The 23,444-nt window shown below is 49.2% G+C and overlaps 1 pseudogene; it reads right to left on the bottom strand.

Annotated features, from left to right (window-relative positions):
* Nucleotides 1–17,280: 17,280 nt before the first annotated feature.
* On the bottom strand, nucleotides 17,281–22,181 carry LOC119431327 (uncharacterized; annotated as a pseudogene).
* Nucleotides 22,182–23,444: the final 1,263 nt, after the last annotated feature.

Here is a 23,444-nt window from a genome sequence, read left to right as displayed (position 1 = left end):
ATAAGAGACTGTGCGGACGAGCGACGAGCGCGGTTGTTGGCAGAGAAGTGCCCCCCCCCTCCCCCCCTGCTCCCTCCGGCGCTGGCTTTCCGCTTCCTTGCTTGCGCGTGGGAGATTGAGTGCGTTCGCTCTCCGTGATAGCGCGCGTCCCCGCACGCTTCCGCTGGGGCATACGGCGCGCGGCGAAGATTTTATCTATACGGAACCTCACGGCGACGGCGACGGCGACGCCGACGGCAGAAATCCGGTTGAAGTGTCCATATAATTGCTATCGCAATAAAACATAAATACCCATGAAAGTGGATGGGAAAACGGCTCCGCGGTAGCTCAATGGTGAGAGCATCGCACGCGTAATGCGAAGACGGAATTTCGTTCCCCACCTGCGGACAGTTGTTGTTTCATCCATTTTCTTTTATATTTTTTGCCATTTATGTAATTCAATTAGTAAAGTTCAAGTAATTTCCCACATGTTGTCCTTGGTGTCAATGTTGCCTTCTTATGATGATATTAATAAAAATCGGGCCCCTCGGTTCCCGTTCTTCTCGTTCACACACACACACACACACACACACACATATATATATATATATATATATATATATATATATATAGTCTACTAGTGGCAATTTGCTTCTCATGAAAAAATACTTATTCAATAGCAATTGCATCGATATCAATGACTACGTGCACGATTGATGGCTATCGCTGCCGTACAAAACAAAGTGATTCGTGATCACTCGTGACAAATTCCTAGCTTCACCTGGTTATTAAACTTGAATTGCCATTTGACTCCCTTTTAATTGGATACCCATGACTGTATGCCGTATGTAATTACGAAAACATCGACCTGAAATTCCCTTCCTATGATTCACCAAACTTGAATGGTGACTCAGCACTTTATTTTGCTGAGTCACCTCACTTGGACAATGAAATCTAACGTATTTTTGCTAGTCACTTCTCCACTCCATAACCCTTTGATTCACTCTTGCTTCACCCTATCACTGCTTGGTACGCCTTCATTCACTCTATCATCTTGGTTTTACTTCCATCACACTTGGTTTCCTCTACTACTCTAAATTTCCAATTTTCATCACTCTTCATTCACCCTATCACTACTTAATTCACCTTCATTCACTCTTAATTCACTATTCATTATCTTAATACTCTCTGTCTCATCATTACCTTTCGTTCGACTCCAATCACCCAACCGAACCCCTTTAATTGACCATCAATTCACAACTCTATTCACCTTAATTGACTCTTAATTCACTCCCATTTACTTTTCATTATCTTAGCTCTCTCTGTCTCATCACTACCTTTCGTTTGACTCCAATCACCCAACTGAACCCCTTTAATTGACCATCAATTCACTACTTGATTCACATTGATTCACTCTTAATTCACTCTCATTTACTTTTCATTATCTTAGCTCTCTCTGTCTCATCATTACCTTTCGTTTGACTCCAATCACCCAACTAAACCCCTTTAATTGACCATCAATTCACAACTTAATTCACCTTCATTCACTCTTAATTCACTCTCATTTACTTTTCATTATCTTAGCTCTCTCTGTCTCATCATTACCTTTCGTTTGACTCCAATCACCCAACGGAACCCCCCCCTCCATAATTGACCATCAATTCACTCTTAATTCACCCTCAATTCATTCTTTATTCACCTCTCCAAATACCCATTTTTTATCATTATCATCATTAACCATTACCATAATTAATTTTCGGTTATTAGCCACTTTGTCGGTTTTTCGACCCATTTTACCGCTTTTTCAAGCTGATTATTAGAAAATATTTAATTAATAATAATGTAATTTATCAATATTTGTATTCCTCATGTAATTACCTATCGATTGATATATAATGTTATGAGGTTTGTAATTACCTTATTGAGTTATCGGTTTTTATGTACATATGTTTTACTGATGTTCTGCCCGGTTTTGGCTCCACTTCTTCAAGGTCACTTCAGAACGAGACATATAAGGCTTTGTCAAGAAACCCTCCAAAGGTTGCCGTTAGTCATGTGGCAGGAAAGCCATTGATCTCTCATATGGTACTTTTATTTTGGAGGTATTAACCCCTAACCTTATCACAAAATTTCAGTTGCCCTAAAGTTCAAAGGTTCTTGAATTGCGTTATGCTTGGATTAAATTCACTGGCGTTGGGATTATTCCGGCTGGCGTTTGGATTAAATTAAGTGGTGCTTGGATTAAATTGAATGGCGCTCTGATTAAAATGACTGGCACGTGGATTAATTTGAATGGCGCTCGGATTAATTTGACTGGCGCTCGGATAAAATTGACTCGCGTTTGGATTAAATTGAGCGGGAAAACCTGTATTCTGAGTACACATGTTGAAATCGTGTGGGTACCTGGCCACGCGGGACTATCGGGGAACGAACGGGCTAACCTGCTCGCCTGTGACACTCTTCGCCAGGCTTCCGACTTCCCCGGGCATGATTCACATGATTCCCGACCGCCTCCCATTTCTCTCCTGCCCTATCAACTCACCCGCCGCGCGTTTTCGCCTTTACAACACTGTATATTTCGCGCACATGGCGTCCTTATCCGACAAGCCCAGACGGGCTCTCTTCTTTCTCCCACACGCATACATCTCCTTCGCGCATTCGCGGAAGAGCCACATCTGCGATGTCACAGGTGTGGCGGTCGTCCCAATGGCTCTGACCTACTGTGGTCCTGCCCTCCTCCCCACCCTTCCCCCCAACATCCACGATTACGGCTGCTTGGTTGACTCTCGCAGCATCATTGCTGGCTCAACGGCATTGGCAACCTTTATCGCTGCCGCGATGAAAGGCGTGCCCGGCGGGACCCTGGACTGAGGGACCCTCTCCACAACTGCTACTCTTCCTTTTTATTTTATTACAGTGTATCATCATCATCATCTGCACATTGGATAACATGAGCCCGTTCCCCGTCAGCCTTCCGCAGATGAATTTTGCCGTCGCAGTGTCATGCATATCTAGAGTCATTGCGATCTGCCCATTGCTTCGCAGACTGCAGCAAAATATGGTAGTGTTGTGTCATGTTCTCGGTGATTGACACTTTCGACCTCTTTTCTTTCAACCTCTTATTCCCCTGCAGCCATTCATTTTATTGCGATAGCAATTATATGCACACTTCCACCGGATTTCTGCCGTCGGCGTCGCCGTCGCCGTCGTCGTCGCCGTGAGGTTCCGTATAGATAAAATCTTAGCCGCGCGCCGTATGCCCGAGCGGAAGCGTGCGGGGACGCACGCTGTCACGGAGAGCGAACGCACTCAATCTTCCACGCGCAAGCTAGGAAGCGGGAAGCGAGCGCCGGAGGGAGCGGAGGGGGGGAGGCGCATTTCTACTCTGCCAACAACCGCGCTCGTCGCTCGCTCGCACCGTCTCTTATCTCCACACGGCTCTGACCTTTACGCGCCGTGCATTCGCCACTCAGTTTCCGTTGCAGCGATAGACCGCACGTACAGTCAACCACAAATGTTTGCGGATCACGCGAGCGCGTGCCAGACTGCCTATCCGCGCCACCTAGCGGTACGCCACCTAGCGGCGACAGGGGCGCTCTCCCGGATATGAGCCCTCTTGGTACTCGCCTGCCTGTTAATTTTTTATTCCCGTGCATGACATTGTTAGTTCGTTGTGTTGACGCAGAGCGCTGTCTGCGATAAGACCGCCACATATCTGGCTTGATAGCAGTATCGGAGCAATCACTGCAACCTTTGTCGACTGGTGTGCCAGTGGGTAGATAAGTTTCACGAAGCGCTGCGACGATTTTTTTACGCGACGTTTACTGGCGCACTTTGGTTGGCAGCATCTTGGTCCAATGAGTGTTGCTGCTTCTGCGTCTTGAGAGAAAGGGTAGGGAGGTGTTTCACTGTCATCAAAAATAAAGAAAAAGCGGATGCATAGAAAATTTTCTTTCACACATAGGCGCATCTTCGCATCAGTCGCTGAAAACGTAGGAGACTTGCTTCAGGCCACGTGGTGATTGCCTATTTGGAAAGATGCCGCTGCGAGTTCCACTTGACGAAAGAAGGCACATTGTGCGTTTATTTATAGAGGGAATACCTCAGCGCGAAATCTGCCGCCGAACCAACAGGAGCCGGACTGCCGTGAATAGGATTATTCAAGCTTTCCGCGACGATGACAGATTCACAGATATGGAGCGCAGTGGGCGTCCAAGGGCCACGACTGTGGAAGAGGACCGCCTGATTACGGCCGCCATCGTGGCTGATCCTTTTCAAAGTGCAGAGGATATCCGAGAAGCGCTCTCGCTCACGGTATCGTCTGAGACTGTAAGAAGAAGGCTGAGTGAGCTTGGCCTGCAGTCTTTCGTAGCAGCACAGAAGCCCTGCCTCTCAGACAGCCAGCTACAAGAACGACTCATGTTCGCTACAGCAATGAAAGATTGGACAACAGAGAAATGGGGCGATGTCATCTTTAGCGACGAGTCAACTTTTTCCACGCGCTGGGACCAACGGAAGCGGGTTTGGCGTCCACTAAACTGCAGGTGTGTTTACAGTGTATTGGCAGTTAATTCACGAAGCTAATTCTGCATCACAACATGTTTCACGTAAAATGAGCTTTTGGACATTACGAGATTTTTCTGTAGTGGAATTATGTTGAAAACATTAACGATTGTTTCATAGTACTACTTACTCTGAAGCTAATTAAAAGCTGCCAGTGGGTCTTTCAGTACTATCTAATGATGTTTGCACGTTTTCTATTGCAACTCTATAACAGCATTATAAAGTTCATACGCAAGAGGAATCACAACATTTTTAGACGCGCCGCTGGAACCCAATTGTATGCTATTTCTTGCAGATATCTGCCTAATTACACACAGAGTGTTCTATCCAGTGGACGGTGTTCCGTGAGCGTGTGGGGAGCAATCGGCAAAGATGGCCTTGGTCCCCTTGTGCGTCTGGAAGGGCCCTTCACTGCGTCACGGTACTGCGACGTCATCACTAGACACCTCGTTCCGTATGCGCTGGACGGTCCCTTCAGCGACGGCTGCTATTTTTTTCAACACGACGGCAGCCCGATCCATAAAGCACGTATCGTCCAGTCATTGCTAGAAGAACATGCTGTTTGCCAGCTTGAGTGGCCTCCATGTGGCGCCGACTTGAATCCCATAGAAAATGTCTGGGGCATGTTGAAGAAACGGCTGTCCACACGAGCCAACCGCGGCTGCACGGCCGATACGCTGTGGCAAGCGATCGCATAAGAATGGGAAAGCCTGCGCGGTCGACCGGAGATTACTGAATCTTTGTACGAGTCGATGCCCACACGCATCAATAAGGTGCTAGAAAACGGCGGACATTTCACTTCCTACTAGATCATTGAGAGACCTATGTTTCATGACACTTCTGTAAATGTCTTGTGAATAAATTCATCCCCTTCAGACACGAATTATGATGCACTGTCTGCAAATGCGTCAAATGCGCATGGCATCATTTCAAGACGCTCACTATTACATTCCAAGAAAGAAGACGAAGCAATGTGCTGTTTTGTGCGAATTTCAGTAAAAAAAATTATTAGCGTATAACTCATTATCTAATTATTCTGAAATCCGTCAGCTTCAATGCTTGCATAAAAAGAATCAACTATTAGGCCCGAAACGCATGCACACTTGCTTTTTCGGTTGTATTCGTGTCGACCGGAGAAAAAAAATACTCTTGACGTTGGTCTTGGAACGCGGCACGTCGAACGATTGTCTAACATGGTAGTGTCTCCATCAAAGTGATCATCTGCAGCAATACGCAGGACAATGAAGTTAACTGACCGCTAGTTGTCTCATCAGGAAGCGGACACGAATGTGCACACTGAGTTTTAGGTCATTTGAAGAAACACGTGGCGTGGGACGCGCCTCCGAAGTTCGAGTCCCCAAACGAGGACGCCGTGTCGCAAAGGGTTATAAAAAGAGTCATCGCACCCGATTATTTCTTATTTTTCTAAATGTAACCACTATAGCAGCGAGGTGGTTCGGGCTTTGCGCAGCAAAACCTGGGCGCAGGCGATCAAATCCCGGCCGCTACTGTCACTTAGCGATGGGGGAGGAACGGAAAAATTCTGCCTACTGACTAAGCATCTGTGTCCCAAGGCTGCCTCACCGCTCACTCACGCACTCACGAAAAAAAAAAAAACAGCGTGGCTACGCGAAAATAGAACTGATAACAGCCGAAGAATACGCTGTCTGATTACTTGTACTGATATTCTGCTCTCAAAATATAAGCAAGTAGCCCTGGCTAACAAAGAGCGCGTCACGTTGAAAGAGATAGGTAGAAAATATTTGCGCACAGTGCGAAAATAGACAGGCCATAGATTTAAGGAGGGATGCGTCTTCAACGTAGCGCTGCTGTCGATCGCTGGTGACGTAGCGGAAGTGTCGCGAAGAGGCTCTTGGCCACGCGCTCGCGTGGTCCGCAAACTTTTGTGGTTGACTGTACCTTCGCCCGCTGCTGCGTACGCTTGCTGCCAGCGTTTTGACAGTCGTTGTCTGCAGTCATTCAGTGTGATCTATTCATGTTTGTTTGTGCGCGCTCACACCACAGTTAGTAATAGTCGGGCCACATTTTCCAACGCACGCTACACATGTAATACTGCCCGGATCGGCAGTGCAGCGCTACAGGTGTGTCCCTTCGCACGCGCTGCCCACGGGCAGCGCTTGTCATCAACACCACCGTTTCACACGCGCATTCTCGTGGTCATCGAGTTTCTCTTCATGTCGGTTTACTTACGCCGCAGCACAACTGCTTACTTAATCAGCTCATGTTTACTACAATTCATATTGCTACCAAAGCCGCTCACCTTACTTCGTATGACATTGCTGTGTTGCTATCGCATTCATTGCTTCGCCCTTAGGGCGAAACTGTGACATTTATTTTTGTTTCCAGTTTTACAAAGCAAACAATGACTTCTCGAACACCCCCAGTCTTTGACGGTAACCAGTACAAGGTTTCCACGTCACTTTTCTCAAGGGCAGGAAGACTTAAGGATTGTCCAGCAGCGTTATTCTTTGAAAGCAAATCTCCCTTGTCAGACTGAGCTATATCATGGAAAATTAGGTTCTGTGTACGGCTTATCCATTCAAGATTATGCACAGCAAACTTAAGCTCTTGAATCTGCGCGGTGTTGTCCTGGACTTCGAGCACATCCACACGCTTGCATAGGTGTTTTATTTCTGCGTCTTGTTGATTCATAGTCTTTAGAATCTCATTATACTTGTGAGATAGGTGAGAGATGGCTTTATCAATTCTGCCAACTTGCGCCAGAAGGTTCTCAAGCTTTTCGAGCCGCTCTAGAATTGTATTTAGTAGAGCACATACATCCTGGGCACTCCGATCTTTACCACTTCCCTGCCCCCTCAGGCGCTGCGAATAGCAACTTGTGCATTTCCATGAGCCAAAAAAAGTTTCAGATTTGCTTTTAGCTTGTGTGGGCACAGGTGCGCCCAATAAAGAATCAGTGCGGGGAAGCCCAATAAAGAATCACTGCGGGGAAGCCGGCCATGTCTACCGCCGATGCCCACACCGCGAGATGGGCCTACGAGGGTTCGCCATCAACGCACCGCGTCCAGTGTGAGGTGAACGAGCGCGCGAGATCGCCGACTACCTCGCCGGAGCCCAGTGGCAACCACGACGACCCTCACGCTCGCCGTCACCAGGCCGCTACATCTCGCCGCAGCGCCGACCATACACTGGCCCAGTCCAGAGCCTGTCCGTTAACCCCTATGCGGGAAACTAAAAGCAGCAACTGATGGAGGTGCGGTTGCTGTACGAGGCAATACCGAAGATCCTCCGCCGCCGACGACGACGATTTGCGCATCATCACAACGAGGTATCAGCACACCTCCTGGTAAGAGCGACAACACTTCGCCGCCGAAAAGAGAGCTGCCGCCGCGACGTAGCAGCATCGGACCAAGCTGACCCAGCCATGGTCCGACGCGACGACTTAACCGCAACGCTAGACGATGGTCTACCGACCAAGACGTGCTAATCGATGGTCATAACGTAGCCGCTCTCGTCGACACTGGAGCCGACTATTCCGTCTTGAGTGGCCCGTTTGCCGTCAAGTTGAAAAAGGTGAAGATGGCCTGTCAAAGACCCGATATCCGGACAGTGGGAGGCCACCTAATGAAGCCGGCTGGAATCCGCACAGTGCGGGTCATGGTTAACAATCGACTTACCCGGCGTGCTTCGTAATCATGCAGCACTGCTCCAGGCACGTCATCCTATGCATGAACTTTCTAAACTAACATGGTGCAGTCATCGACTTAAGGTCCAAGTTGATAACGCTTTCAACGCAAAATGAAATACCACCGGATACAAACATCAGTTACTATAGTTTGAATGGCTTCATGAACAAGTCACCCTTCCTCCTCGCTCAAGCATAATGATATCCGTCGGTACCGAAGTGTCTGCATACATGGAGGACGTCGTCGAGGGCAATCATCATTTACTGCTCAACCAAGAGATTTGCGTCGCTAGAGGCATAGCTGAGCTAGCTACGTGAAGGCAAAGCAAGAGTGATGCTCACAAACTTCCGCCACGAATACAAGCACAATAACAAAGGCACTACGGTCGCCTACATCGATGAAATAGTACAAGCCAGCAGTGCTTTCGCCTTCACGGATTCTAGTACACTTGCAACGACAACTATAGTACCTGACCCAGCTTTCGACGTAAATGATAACCTTCCCAGGCATAAGAAAGAACAGATAAAAGCCTGCTCCTTCATTACAAGGACTCCTCGTTGTCCTCAAAAATTCGATAAACCCCTGTCGCCAAGCACCCCATTATAAGCGACGAATATGTCCGCCCACTCCGTCAGAGCCCGTACCGAGTCTCGGCGCGCGAACGCGAGGCAATAAGGCAACAAGTCGGCGAAATGTTACGCGACGACATCATCCAGCCGTCCAAGAGTCCGTGGGCATCACACGTTGTGTTAGTGAAGAAGAAGGATGGAACCCTACGTTTCGGCTTCGATTATCGTCGCCTGAACAAAATCACGAAGAAGGACGCACACTCTCTCCTGCGAATAGACGACGCCTTGGATCGACTCTACAACGCAAAGTATTTGTCATCGATGGACCTCAAACCGGTTACTGGCGAATTGAAGTCGGCGAGAGGGACCGGGAGAAGGCTGCCTTTATAAAGCCGGATGGAGTGTTCGAGTTCAAGATCATGCCGTTTGGCCTTTGCTCCGCACCTGCGACTTTCCAACGCGTCATGGATACAGTACTGGCAGGCTTGAAGTGGCAGACTTGCCTCGTCTACTTGGAGGACGTCGTTGTGTTTGCCTCAAGCTTCCAAGGATACCTCCGCCGCCTTGAAACAGTTCTTCAAACAGTCAAGACCTCCGGACTCACGTTGAACCCAGAAAAGTGCCGCTTCGCATGTGAAGATCTTTTGTTTTTTGGCCACGTAATCAACAAGTCTGGAGTGTGCCCTGACCCACAGAAAACTGACTTTCCTCCGTCCGCTGATAAGAAGGCAGTGCGTACATTTCTTGGACTGTGTGCCAATTACAGGCACTTCGTCGAGGACTTTAAACGGATCGCTGAGCCATTGACGCACCTCATGAAGGACGACGTCGAGTTCAAGTGTGAGACGGCGCAAGTGGAAGCATTTGAAGAACTGAAGCGATGCCTGCAGTTGCCGCCAATACTTGCGCATTTCGATGAAAACAGCGATACCGAAGTCCACACCGACGCAAACCAGCGTAGGACTCGGCGCCGTGCTTGTGCAGAGGACTGATGGGCTAGAACAGGTTGTAAGTTAGCCGGTCACTGTCGAAGGCGGAAGCAAATTATTGCACAACAGAAAAGGAGTGCCTCGCCATCATCGGGGCTACATCAAAGTTTCGCCCCTGCCTCTATGGCAGGCCTTTAAAAGTTGTGAGCGACCACCACGCCTTGTGTTGGCTAGCTAACTTGAAGGATCCTTCAGGTCGCCTCCCACGAGGGAGTCTGAGACTTGAAGAATTCTACATCACTGTCGTTTACAAGTCCAGCGAAAGCACTCTGACGCCGACTACTTGTCTCGCGCCCCCGTCGAAACTCCGCCACAGGACGACCAGGATGACGACACTTTCTTGGGACCCATCGGTGCCGACGAATTCGCCGAAAACCAACGCGCCGACGCGGAACTCGGGAGTCTGGTAGACAAGTAGACAACTAGGAAGGCAAGACCGTCGTTGTGCTGAAAGTGTTCAGGCAAGCATTGGCGTTGTTTTTTTTTTTTTTGCAAATTGACATTCTCCTAAAGAAGAACTTCTCGCCACTCCAAGCCAACTGACTGTTTGTGGTACCTTCAGCATGGCGCCCAGAGGTTCTGAAAGTTCTCCATGACAACCCAACAGCTCAACACCTCGGTGTTACCCGCACGCTCGCGAGCATACAAGAAAGGTACTATTGCCCTCCGCTCACTACCGACGTCGACCATTACGTAAAGACATGCAAAGACTCTCAGCGACGCAAAACACCTCTGATAAGGCCAGCCGGACTTCTACAGCCGGTCTAACCACCTCGCTGAGCGTTCCAGCAGATCGGGATGGACTTACTGGGGCCTTTCCTGACATCGACGTGCGGGAATAAATGCATCGTCGTAGCTACGCACTACGTCCCCCTCTACGCCGAAACAAAAGCCTTGCCCAAAGGCAGTGCCGCCGAGGTAGCCAGATTCTTCGTTGAGAACATCCTCCTGCGTGATAGTGCCCCAGAAGTCCCCATCACCGACAGAAGTGCGACGTTTACGGCAGATGTAACACAAGTCATCGCCGGACCACCGCCTACCACCCGCAGACGAATGGCCTGACTGAGCGCCTAAATAAGACCTTCGCCGACATGCTGGCAATATACATACGTCGACGTCGAACACAAGACGTGGCATGTTTAAATTATGTGGTTTTACGTGCGAAAACCACGATCTGATTATGAGGCACGCCGTAGTGCAGAACTCCGAAATTTGGATTAACTGGGCTTCTTTAACGTGCACATAAATCTAAGTACACGGGTGTTTTCGCATTTCGCCCCCATTGAAATGCTGCCACCGTGGCCGGGATTCAATCCCACGACCTCGTGCTCAGCAGCCCAACACCATAGCCACTGAGCAACCACGGCGGGCAAGACGTGGGATGCCATCCTTCCGTACGAGACCTTCGCATACTACACGGCCGTGCAAGAGACGACGCACATGGCGCCGTTCAACTTGGTTACGGAAAGACCCCGGCAACGACGCTTGACGCCATGCTACCGGACATCACCGACGAAGACAATCTCGATGTTGCCACGTATACTTGCAGCGCGCCGAAGAAGGTCGACAGCTCGCCCGCCTGCGCATCAAGAACCTGCAGAGAACCGATAGCCGACACTACAATCTTTGGCGACGCTACGTCGAGTACCAGCCCTGAGACCGTGTTGGGGTCTGGACTCCGATACGCCGACAAGAGCTTAGCGAAAAACAGTTACGACGCTATTTCGGACCCTATAAGATCATCCGACGTACTGGCGCACTACACCATGAGGTCGCGTCAGACGGCATTTCGCAATCACAGCGGCGCCGCGCACGACCTGAAGTCATCCACGTGGTGGGTGTGGGTCTTAAGCCTTTCTACGCCCGCTGACGAACGCAGGCACTTAGGTACTGCTTCGTTATTTTTTTTTCTTTATGGCGCCTGGTTTTGTTTACGCTTTCGTGTTTGTAGCATCGGGACGATGCGTTTTGAGGGGAGGGTATTGACAAGTGTACATGTTTATCTTTCACCGTTGACCGCTTTCCACCGGCTAACAAATGTTACACGATATCGCGAGGTACAGGACGCGCCTGCATGTATCGGAAGTTTCTCGAGCGTGGTCGATGCTTCTATTCTTTGTCTGTTGTCACCGACGCTTACGTAATCTGATTGTATGAGTGAAACGAATTGTCTAGTACTATCTGGAAGACGCACGGGCTCCAGGGGTTACACCGGACCCTTCAATTAATGATGTATAAAAGCCGACGCGTTTCACCGCTGATCAGATTTCGACAATCGCCAACTTTGTTTGCCGCTATCTTTGTGCTTCGAGTGTAGCTTGCTTTTGTGGGCACAGGTTCACCCAATAAATAATCAGTTTCGTCATACACAGTTTTACGACTGTTTTCTTCACCGTCACTACTACGTGACAATATCATTACTATAAAGTAATAAAACATTTCATACAGCCATCAGCAGGTGCAGTGGTTTTGCAACAGCTTCGTCGAACATCCGCTTCCGCAGGGCGTAGTTGGCTAGTGAAGCTTTTTTTTTTCCTTTTTTGACAGTGGATCGCACTAGGGATGGTGGCGCTAACTGGCAATCACTGGGACACAGGTGGGATCGCTGAATATGAGCGTGGTCACACTGTACGAGACGATGCTTTCACTGTTGTGACGCTGGGGCGCAGTGCAAACGCACTGGCTCTCGCTGGAGTGTCCTCTCTCTTAGTAGAAACTGCGCTGGTAGCGTTTCTGCCGCGCGAGTTTCCGTAGTCAATGAATACAGCCGCCGCTGAATGTTGAAAGCTGGATAAAATTTTATCGAGATATACTACGCTACGTAACTCCAATAACGCTATATCTTAAGGACATGAATGTCTGTTTCCTGTAGCAGCTTAGAATGAAGGTGAGTGAGCGGATACGTTAATGCATGCATGTGTAACGCTGAAGATAACGTTTTTTTGCATTTGCCTATTGACTGTGCGGACAGCCATGTTCTTGAAGGAAAGTACGCCAACGCTGATAACGCCTCATTTTAGACTAGCTTATATTTTAGATGCGAAGCATCTTATGGTCGCGGCTATGTGACTCCCTCCCTCCATCCACCGTGCGGCGTCCACACCCGCACTGCGCATGCGCATCCTCCACCCCTTCTCTCCTCTCCTTGTTTCATCTCCTCTCCTCTCGGCATTCATGCGCATCCTCCTCCACATCACCTCCTCTCCTTGTCTCATCTCTCCTCTCGGCATTCCTCCTCTCCCTCTCCGGCGCTCCTCTCCTCTCCGGATTGCGCAACGAATGGCAACACCTGCGGCTCCGCGCGCGATAATGCGAAGCAGCATAGGTTAGAGGCGCGACGGTAGGCACCGCACAGTCACCAACGCCGCAGGCGTTCGGTGCGAACGCGGGCAAAACGCCGACGGCGTCGACAACAGTTCTGCGCGTTGCTGGTGCTGCTGCATGTCCAAGTTTAAAGAGCTGATAAAACTACCTGCTTCGCATACTACTCAGGGTTCCCCTACGGGAAGATGGTGTAAATTTTTTATTCATCTGGCGTCAACGAAGCCTCATTGCCAGCAGCAGCGCATGTTCATCGCACTTCTTATTTCAGTGTCCTTGACATGTTCCTGTTATGGTTTTATATTTGTTTATATGTGATTACGCTACCAATGACTACTGCGTGTTTATTTGTTTATAAGCGGAGACACAACCGATAACTCTGAGTTGTCGCACTGCTATGGAGCCGACACGGAATTAACAAACCCAGCAGTCGCTCGGACGTTTTCGAACGGGCCCCAGGAAGCCGGCCCCTGATTGATATTATCGCACCGATAACAAAGCTGAGGCAATTCGTGCGCTTATACTTTCCGTAGTGTACTAAAATATAGGTAAAAAGGTTTTGAGGCACAAATACACACCTCTTAAGATTCGCCAAATACCCGCCCCGCCATAGTTCTCTTCTACTTAAGCTAAGGCCTAGCCTATGGGTCCACTATCAGCTCGCCTGCGCTCAGAAATGAACGAGTCTAACGAGAAAAAAATGATCCTATGCTTCAGCTTTCCCATCGGCGTTTTAAATAAACCACTTTTTTGTGTCAACAGTGTGCGCCATGAGTGCCAATATGACCCCTATAGCTAACGGATATCCGCTGTCGCCGAAGGTTGCCAGCCGCTCTAACGGACTTATATTTCACGGAGATATGCGACAACACAAACATGTCTTGAAACGCAATGCTAAACTAAGATAAACTAAGAAAATGTTGTGTTCTTCTGTCAAGAATAGGAAGAAACGGCTATCACAATGGGCACTAACAGCCTGTACAGCGGCCCGAGTCATCAATTCAATTAGGACTATTCTTGAAGTTAAAATACCAATCGCAAAAATAATTACTTTGTGGTACTTCAAACCATATTATTCAATACGGACAACAATTGTTTCCTTCTGATAGACGCGAAAGCTTTAGTTGGGGAGCAATGCGCATCTACCATGGGTGCGCGAAACATGTAATCACCAACTCGAACTGCGCCTGGTTGTTGACATGGTAAATTATCCGCCGGTCACCATGTTCCGGGGAGAAGAAGAAACCGTGTGGAATGCCTGTGCACGAATACTCTGCTGGAAGCAGCGTATAGGCCCCAAGCTAATGGTCGTCCACCCCGTTTCTGAATGAAGGTACAAGTCACAAAGTTGTCCTCCCACGTCTACCAACTAGTAACGAAGCTTTTAATTCCATTTTTCCTTATGCGGACTCTAGTGGCAGTCCATACCGCGCTCCTGACTTTGGAGACGCTCTCCTTGAAACACTCACCGTGTTTCCCCAATGGCTATGGTGTTGGGCTGTTGAGCGCGAGGTCGCGGGATCGAATCCTGGTCACAGCGGCCGCATTTCGATGGGGGCGAAATGCGAAAATACCCGTGTACTTAGATTTAGGTGCACGTTAAAGAACCCCAGGTGGTCGAAATTTCTGGAGTCCCCCACTACGGCGTGCCTCATAATCAGATCGCTGTTTTGGCACGTAAAACCCCATTATAAAATTTTTTCTACCTGAAACAGTGAATATTACAGTTATGAAAGGTGTCGGACAGTATGAAATAAGCCATGTATAGATTGTTACCTGCGCTAGCAGTGCGGCGAAATAGAAACTCGTCGCCTATGGTGAGCTCCGTGACTAAGGACAGAAGTGCATGGTGATAGATCCAGAGACTAAAAGTATCAAGCCTAAGTTACTATGGCTTCCACGTCACCTTGAACCTCCACGCGTTGATGATTATGGCATGCCTCATAATCAGAACTGGTTTTGGCACGTAAAACCACAGAAAGCGGTCAGATGAAGTCTGTAGAGAGAGATGTGTGGAGGTGCACTGGTATGAAACAATGCTTGACGACAAGCCTAGATGTCTCCTTGGTACTCAAAGATACTCTTACCACAAGCTTTATACCACAGATTGTGTCCATATACAGACATCAGTGCCTGGTACCTATCCTCGGTAGGCCTCCGCTGTGCCTTCATTGCGAACGCCAACATGCTAGCAGTGTCACCGATTTGGTCACTCGGCGGACGCCCGTGTGCCGAACTACACCAATAAGCTTCGTTCTTAGCAATATAGCGCATAATAGTCACAACTGTACTATCTCATGGATGCTGCAGAGGTAGTCGATGCAACCGGTTAAGCTACAGGAGCCACCATGGATGAGGAACAGGAATCTCCAGAGCCAATGCCGAGCAGCCACAGCAGCCCAAAATAACACTAATAGCTTAAAGCGATGATGCCTCGGTATACACGCAAAGTGACTCAGAAGGGTTTGGGTGCGAGCTAGTTGGTACGGATCACTCATATTTAAAACAGTGCCTAAAAAACACGGATAAGAAAGAACACAGGACGAGTGCTGCACAGGCCGAACACAGGACCAGCGCTCGTCCTGTGTTCTTTCTTGTCCGTGTTTTTTAGGCGCTGTTTTAAATATGAACACGCAGAGTGCCTCGAGTGGCCAGTCGTACGGCTATTCTGCGTGTATTCGCGGACTTCTTTCATGCCCGGAAAAACAATTTTATGTAGCACGTATTGAGCAACGGAAAGCTGTATCGGGAGTTTTTCATGCTGCTCTACAACTTTCTCATTGACACTTTGATAATTAGGAGAGTACTTCTCGAGTTAATTAATTAATTACAATTAATTAATTCAATCTCAGTAACGAGAAAAATGCTGGCGGCTACTCCACTGTACTGGAAACAATACGCACTAGGTTTGCTTCACGTAACGCGGTTCCTCTTTTTTTAAATCGTGTTGCGTGGTAGCTAGGACACCCTGTATATAGTCAGGAATTCCTGCGTCGTTTTCTTGAGCAGCTCTTCAAAGAAGCCTATGAACTAGGGATGGGTCGCTCAGGAGCGAGCCGGATCTTGTGAGCGGCTCTTTTTCAAGAGCGAGCGAGCCGTGGTACATTAAAGTGAGCGGCGGTTCTTTTGGAGAAAGGGAGCCGGTTCTCTGGCGTTCCGTGAGCCGTGCCGATGCGTTCCGTCAGAGCCGGGTCTTCTGCTGGGTACGACTTCCGCGCCATCTATTAGCGCTACGAGAAAGGAACTGTCCTCCCGCCCTTCCTTGCAAGAGTCGCCTTCACCCCATCGCCTTCGGCTTAACAACGAAAGAACCGCCGCTCCCTTACTGAACCACGGCTCCCACACTCTTCAAAAGAGCGGCTCAAAAGATCCGGCTCGCTACTGAGCGCTCACTTACTGAACCATGGCTCCCTCGCTCTTCAAAAGAGCGGCTCAAAAGATCCGCTCAGGAGCCAGCCGGAACTTTTGAGCCGCTCTTTTGAAGAGCGAGGCAGCCGTGGTTCAGTAAGTGAGCGGCGGTTCTTTCGGGGTGATGAAGCCGGTTCTCTGAAGACGGCTTTTGCCACACTGGCCTCAGTTTTCTTTTAACTGAACTTAGAGAAAATATGTGGATACTGAGGGCCAAGCAGATCGTAAAGAAATTCATTCACGAATGCACAGTCTGCCGGTGATATTCCTGCAAGCAATACTCGAAGCCCTTCGGGCTTCTGACAGCAGAACGTGCTTAGCCCTCTCCACTTTTCGAAGTCGGTGGTATCGATTTTTCCGTAACGCTTCGACACAAAGATATTGGAGGACCAACGAAGAAGTGTTACATACTCATCATAACATGAGCAGTCGTCAGAGATGTTCATCTGGAGCTTGTCACCAGTATTGCTTACGACAAATTCCTGCTATCAATTAAACGATTTGTGGGACGACCAGGCATCTGTAAGATTGTATATTCTGACAGCGCCAAGGCATTTAGAAAAGCCTCAATGGAGATTCAGCGACATTAAGGAATAATGACATCACAGAAGGTACAATCGTATTTCGGAAGTCACAGGATTGTTTGCAAATTTATCGCAGAACAAGGTCCCTGGTGGGGGGGGGGGGGATTTTAGGAACGACTCATTAGATCTGTACAGTCTGCATTAGAGAAAACGCTGGGAAACAATTTCTTTAACTATGACTGGATGGAATTGGAGCAAACTTTATTTGTGCCTGCAGTTGGGCGCTCGCGCGCCCCGACGAGAGCCTACGTCGTCTACGAGGTTGCCGTTACTCGGCGCAGGTCTCTGCTCGCCGTTGCCAGCTCGCTGGGTCCCTGCCTTTCGAACGCCCCGAGGACCTGCTGGACGGCCCAGAGCTGTTGGCCTTGGTCGAGCCGCGCCGGGATCGTTTTTAATCTTGGTTCCTCTGGATTTACAGTCCCACAAGATGTGCGTGTGATCTGCTGTCTTCCTCCGGCAGACCCTACACTTATAGATCGGGTATGTCTCGGGGTACACACGATGCATCAGTCCCGGGCTCGGTAGCCATCCGGTCTAGAGCTGCCTCAGTAGTACCACCTCCACTCGACTCAGCCTCGGGTGCGGGGTGGGAGAGTTGTGCGAGCCAGGCGGTAGGTCTTCGTTATGTCGTTGTAGTCCGTCATGCGGTCCTTGGCTCCGAACCACGTCGGATGCTCTGTCGCCGGGGCGCGGTTGATTAGCGCTCGCGACGCTGCGTGTACCGTCTCGTTCTCGTTTCGCTCCGACGCGTTGCCCGCGTACGCCAGGAACCACTTGATGCTTACTTTTCTGCCGTACAGTTTGGCCGCTCGCAGTACGCGTTCGGCCTCCCTACAGATTTGGCCTTTGGCGAAGTTTCGCACCGCCTGTCTCGAGTCATTCCGCAACGTGTGGCAGTCTGCGTCGGCGATGGCCAAGGCGATGGCCACCTCCTCCGTTGGTTCCGCTCCGGCGCTTCTCACGCTCGCTGTCGTCCTCGTGGCGCCGGCCGACGCCTCTATGACGATTGCTGAGAAGGCGTTCCGTTGGTATTCGGCCGCGTCCACGTACCGCGCGTGCTCATCGTTGGCGTGCAGGTCAATGAGAGCCTTCGCCCTCGCCGTTCTTTTTCCCTTGTTGAATTCGGGATTCATGTTCTAGGGTGTGGGGTTGATTCTGGTCTTTGCGTCGGACCCCTTCGGGGATGGAGAGCTTCATCTCCGCCTCGTTCGACCGTCCTATTCCCAGGTCGCCCAGTATCTTCCTCCCGGCGTTGGTCGTGGACAGCCGCTCCAGTTGAGAAGTCTGTTGCGCTTCGGCTATTTGAGCCCGTTGTGTATCCCGAGTTGTAAGAAGCGGGTCGTGCTCGTGGACACGAACAGGCCCTGCGTCGTCTTGTACACTCTCCTGATGATTACGTTGATTTTGTTGCGTTCGTGTTGCAGCCATCTGTGGTAGGCTGCAACCACGGTGTAAGAATAAGGAGAGGTGCTGACACTCTCCCCCCAACGCGCGCGGAAGCGCCGCTCGCTCGCGTCCAGATTATGTTCGGCTTGATTGCAGCTGGTTCGGCGCCGTCGTTGAGGGCGCTGCGGTATGCGGTTCCAGCCTCGGCGGGAAGGCGCGTGTTTCGCTGGCTTGGTGCGCTTTGTGCTTGCATGTGCGGGCGTGCTGTTTTGAAGGCACACTTTTTGTTCACGCGCCTTTCATCATCTTGTGCTTGTGTATTGTCACCACGGGCCCTCGACCAAGGTGGAAGCGGCCTTCTGAGAGTTTGAAATTGGTAGAAAGTGCTTCGTCACGAACTGCAATTCTGGATACCGAACTTGTGCGGAGCGTGTGCCTCTATTCAAAGTGCCGTCCGACAGCGGTCGTCTAGAGCAGTGGCGCCATGTAAATCTGAGGGCACACCGAACTCTAATGCCTACCGACCATGTTTGCGCCAAGCATTTTTCAGAGGATATGATATCGACAGCATATTACGCGGAGCTCGATAAAATGGTGCTACTTGACGCGCCAAAGAGCCCTGTTCTGTCTGCAAATATCGTTCCCACCTTTTTTACGAACTGTCCAAAGAACCTCACACGGTCAAATTAACCTCGAAAGCCGCTGCGGAAGAGAGAACTTCCTGTGTGCCACAAAAACTGCTCTGTGCCACAGCAGTCTGTGCAAATTTTGCTGCATGTATGAGATATATACTGGGTGTCTTAAGTATCATGCACCAAGATTTAAAAATATGAAAATGTCACATAGCTGGGCAGAACCAAGGCCATGTTGTCTGTAGTCTCTTGGAGATACTCAGATTATTTTTTGCATTCCGCCTTATTACATAATTATTTTCATAACTGATTAATCAACTTTTCTAGTGCGATAATTAGATAAAAAGTGTGAACAAGATAATTGCACAGCAGCATGAAATATTCCCGATACAGCTTTATGTTGCTCAATACGTGATACATAAAAAATGTTTTCCGCGCGTGAAAGAAACCCGCGAATAGACTCAAAATCGACTCCAGGCACTTTGCGTGTATTCGTGGGCTTCTTTCACGCTCGGAAAAATACTTCTACGTAGCGTGTATTGAGTAATAGAAAGCTGTATCGGGAGTCTTTAATGTTGCTCTCCAATTTTCTCATTGAAACTTTTAATACAATTATAATATTTGAGAAGTTGATTAATTAATTAAGACTAATCATGTAATTAGGCCGAATGTAAAAAATAAACTCAGTATCTCCAAGGGGCGGAAACAACATTACCTTGGTTCTGTTCAGCTACGTGACATTTACATGTTTTTAAATCTTTGTGCCGCCTTTAAATACTGCGGTTTTCTGTGCAATGTGTGCCCGATTTTCAAATTTGTGCCATCCTGGATACTGAATGTCTTTTACAATGCGCGTGCGGTGTATATTACACGCTTGCATGTTTTTATTCAACATTTTTGAATTGTGGGAGTGTATGAGAGCGTAAGCTTCTGGGAAGGCTATCCTCTATTAAAATTATCGAGCTGCTTCATGCACAATTTTTTTTATCATTCTGTCTTTGCAAAATAAAAAATCAAAAGTCTACGAGACTATTGTGTGCTGGGTGTTAGTGTATTTGTGGACAGGCTGTAGCATGCATTGTCAAATACGCTTACATTGGCACATTCTCATATGCAATTTAAGAAAAAAGAAAGTCACCTCTTATATCCTGCGAGAGTCACTCGCTCCCCAAACGACGAAAGCCAAATGAATAATATACACAGTCTATGTTAAGTGGAATTGAGAAAAAAAGATTTTCACAAGTAAACTGTATTCATCATCATCATCATCATCAGCCTATATTTATGTCCACTGCAGGACGAAGGCCTCTCCCTGCGATCTCCAATTACTCCTGTCTTGTGCTAGCGTATTCCAACTTGCGCCTGCGAATTTCCTAACTTCATCATCCCACCTGACTTTCTGCCGTCCTCGACTGCGTTTCCCTTCTCTTGGTATCCATTCTGTAACCCTAATGGTCCACCGGTTATCCATCCTACGCATTACATGGCCTGCCCAGCTTCATTTCTTCCGCTTAATGTCAACTAGAATATCGTCTACCCCCGTTTGTTCTCTGATCCACACCGCTCTCTTGCTGTCTCTTAACGTTACTCCTAAGATTTACTGTATTAGTGATATTGTAATCCAAGATAAAACGCCTGCTTTCGTCACGCCTGATAAATTATCCTTTGAAAGATTTCTTTGCATAGCTATGTGCTTACTCATCATAGGTTCTAGCCATGAACACCCACTTTGCTCTAGTGCATTGCATATCGCAAGCTTGCGCCGTTTCATTTCTTAAGTTATATCGCGCCCACACCGAATTCGCATGACGATGCTTGAACGGTTTTCTGAGTTTGAATTTTCCGGTGCAGTCACTATTTTCTTCTGATCGAGGAGTAGCACGCGGGATTACGCTTTCATTTTTTTATGCTTGTATGCATGACTACATCGGCCGAAACAAAATGTGCGTACGAGCGGAACGTGAGTGGGCGCTGAGTGCTGCCCGATCGATCCGTGTTCACGTCATTCACGCCCTCCACAATATACGTTCATGTTAGCAGAGCATTCAGCCTCGTACACTTATCACCTTAATCTGACATAACAAATTTCCTTCGCACTTTGAGTTTTACTGGCGCCATTATGAACAAAAATTTAGCGGAGGCAGAGGAATGCCCAGCCGCCGGCGCGCTAAGCTGGGACCGCTTGCAGCGGCGCCATCTATCTGCTTGCAGCAGAGCAACTCGGTGCGCCCGCGCGCGGCCGAACATAATCTGGACGCTCGCTCGCGCGCAGTGTCAACACCTAAATGTTCTTCCACCATGGCTGCAACGTACGCAACGTGGCTCATGATGAAGGATTGGACGAGCGTGATGAGGCTCTCTTCTCACATGCCAGCCTTCGGGGAAGGGAGTCGTTTGTGGAGTCGCATCGCGTTGGCCACTTTTGCCGTGAGACGGGCGATGATCTCGCCGTTTCTGCCGTGCTTTTCGATGACCATGCCTAGGATCCAGATTTTGCCGACCGCGGGGATCAAGTTGCCGGATTTAGTTACGATTCTGATTTTTTCGTATTCGCGCTGTCTGGTCTTGCCTGTGCTGTTGTTGGAAGATGGGAGTATGAGGAGCTCTCATTTGCTCGGCGAACATCTCAGTCCGGTGCCTTCCAGCTGGTCTTCTATCGCGGCGACGGCGGCTAGCAGCGCGCCCTCGATGTGGGCGTCGCTGCCGCCGGTCACCCACAGCGTGATATCGCCCGCGTAGATGGTGTGCCTAGCGTATTCGATAACCGCGAGCTTCTCGGCCACTCCGATCATTACCACGTTAAACAGCATCGGCGAAATGACCGATCCCTGCGGTGTGCCGGTGCTCCCTAGCTACTTCTCTTGCGTCTGTAGGTCACCTGCTCGTTGCTCGGCTGGCCTGTCCGTGAGGAAGTCCTTGATGTAGTTGTAGGATCTGTCGCCCATGTTGAGCTTGGAGACTTGGGACAGATCGCCGAGTGTTTCACCTTATCGAAGGCGCTCTGTAGGTCGAGTGCCAGGATTGCCTTGTTGTAGCGGGCGCTGCAGCCATCGTCGATGATTCGGTATTTCAGCTACAGCATCGCGTCGTGCATGCTTAGGTGCTGTCCGAAGCCGATCACCGTGGCCGGGTATAGCGCTTCTCGTTCCAGGTAGCCTTTCCACCTGTTGAGGAGGACGTGCTCCAGCACTTTGCCTACGCAGGACTTGAGCCAGATGGCGCGGAGGTTGTCCATGTCCAATGGCTTCCCCGGCTTGGAGATCAGGATGCTTTTGGCTGTCTTCCACTGCTTTGGCAGTCCTCCCACTCTCCAGCACTTGTTGAAGTATTTTGCCAGGTTCTCAATCGAGCCGTCGTCGAGGTTCTTGAGCGCCTTGTTCGTGACGAGGTCCGGGCCGGCTGCCGACCGGCTGTTGAGGTCATACTGAACCGCGCGAACCTCCTCGACGTCAATGTCACGACCGAGCTTCGCGTTGGGAAGGCCGCCGTACAGCGCGTGTGGTTCGATGGGTGTCGTTAGTTAAATTGGGTTTATTGGCGCAAAACCGACTTAGGCTTTGCTGCGCCAGTCACAGGGTGTTAAAGTAAATCATAGAAAAGAGTAAAACCTGCGTTATTTAAAGTCTGTTCAAAGAGCCTACTACGTCCAAAAAATTCACTACATCTGTAAAAGGGACAAGGGAATCGCCTCTCAAAATGAGAGTGGGGTGTAGTGGTACATGCAAATCGTATAATCAGGGTGCATGTCGTAGATGCGCCTGGTGATTTCGTCGGCGCCGTGTACCGAGACAGCCCGATGTATGAGCTTGGCGAGTCTGTCCCTTTCGTGCGACTTGGTCTTGGATTCGTCGAGCAGGTACCGCAGCAGGTTGCAGATATCGTTCCACTGTTGCGTGCATAGCGCGCGGCAGTGCTCTTCGATCGCTCGGTTGAGCACCGCCACCTTCTTTCTGAGTCTGCGGTTGAGCCGTTGTTTCTTCCAGCGATTGAGTGTCAACTGTTTGGCTTCGATGAGATGCGCTAGCCGGCTGTCTTCTTTGTTGATCTCCGCATCTGTTTCAATTTCTTTGGTCACGATCTACCACGTTCTACCAAGTTGAAGTGATGATAAATTCACGAGCGATAACATTTGTGTATGCAGAAGCCTCTGAACCAACGCCGCTTACGCCAAGTCATTTTGACAATGCTTCCCTAAGACTTTTCGAGCACAGCATCAAAAGAGACACCGTCGTCACACGAAATACTTCAACGAAGATGAAACCACAGAGGAAAAGTGTTAAACAATCTCTTGAACTGGTGGCGACGAGAGTACCTCCAAGAAACTTGTTCAGCTAACATTAATGAA

This window comes from Dermacentor silvarum, chromosome 10 (assembly GCF_013339745.2).
Source record: "Dermacentor silvarum isolate Dsil-2018 chromosome 10, BIME_Dsil_1.4, whole genome shotgun sequence".
In the NCBI taxonomy this organism is placed as follows: domain Eukaryota; kingdom Metazoa; phylum Arthropoda; class Arachnida; order Ixodida; family Ixodidae; genus Dermacentor; species Dermacentor silvarum.
The sequence above is the reverse complement of the archived record's forward strand: the minus strand, read 5'-3'. Positions and strand labels throughout refer to the sequence as shown.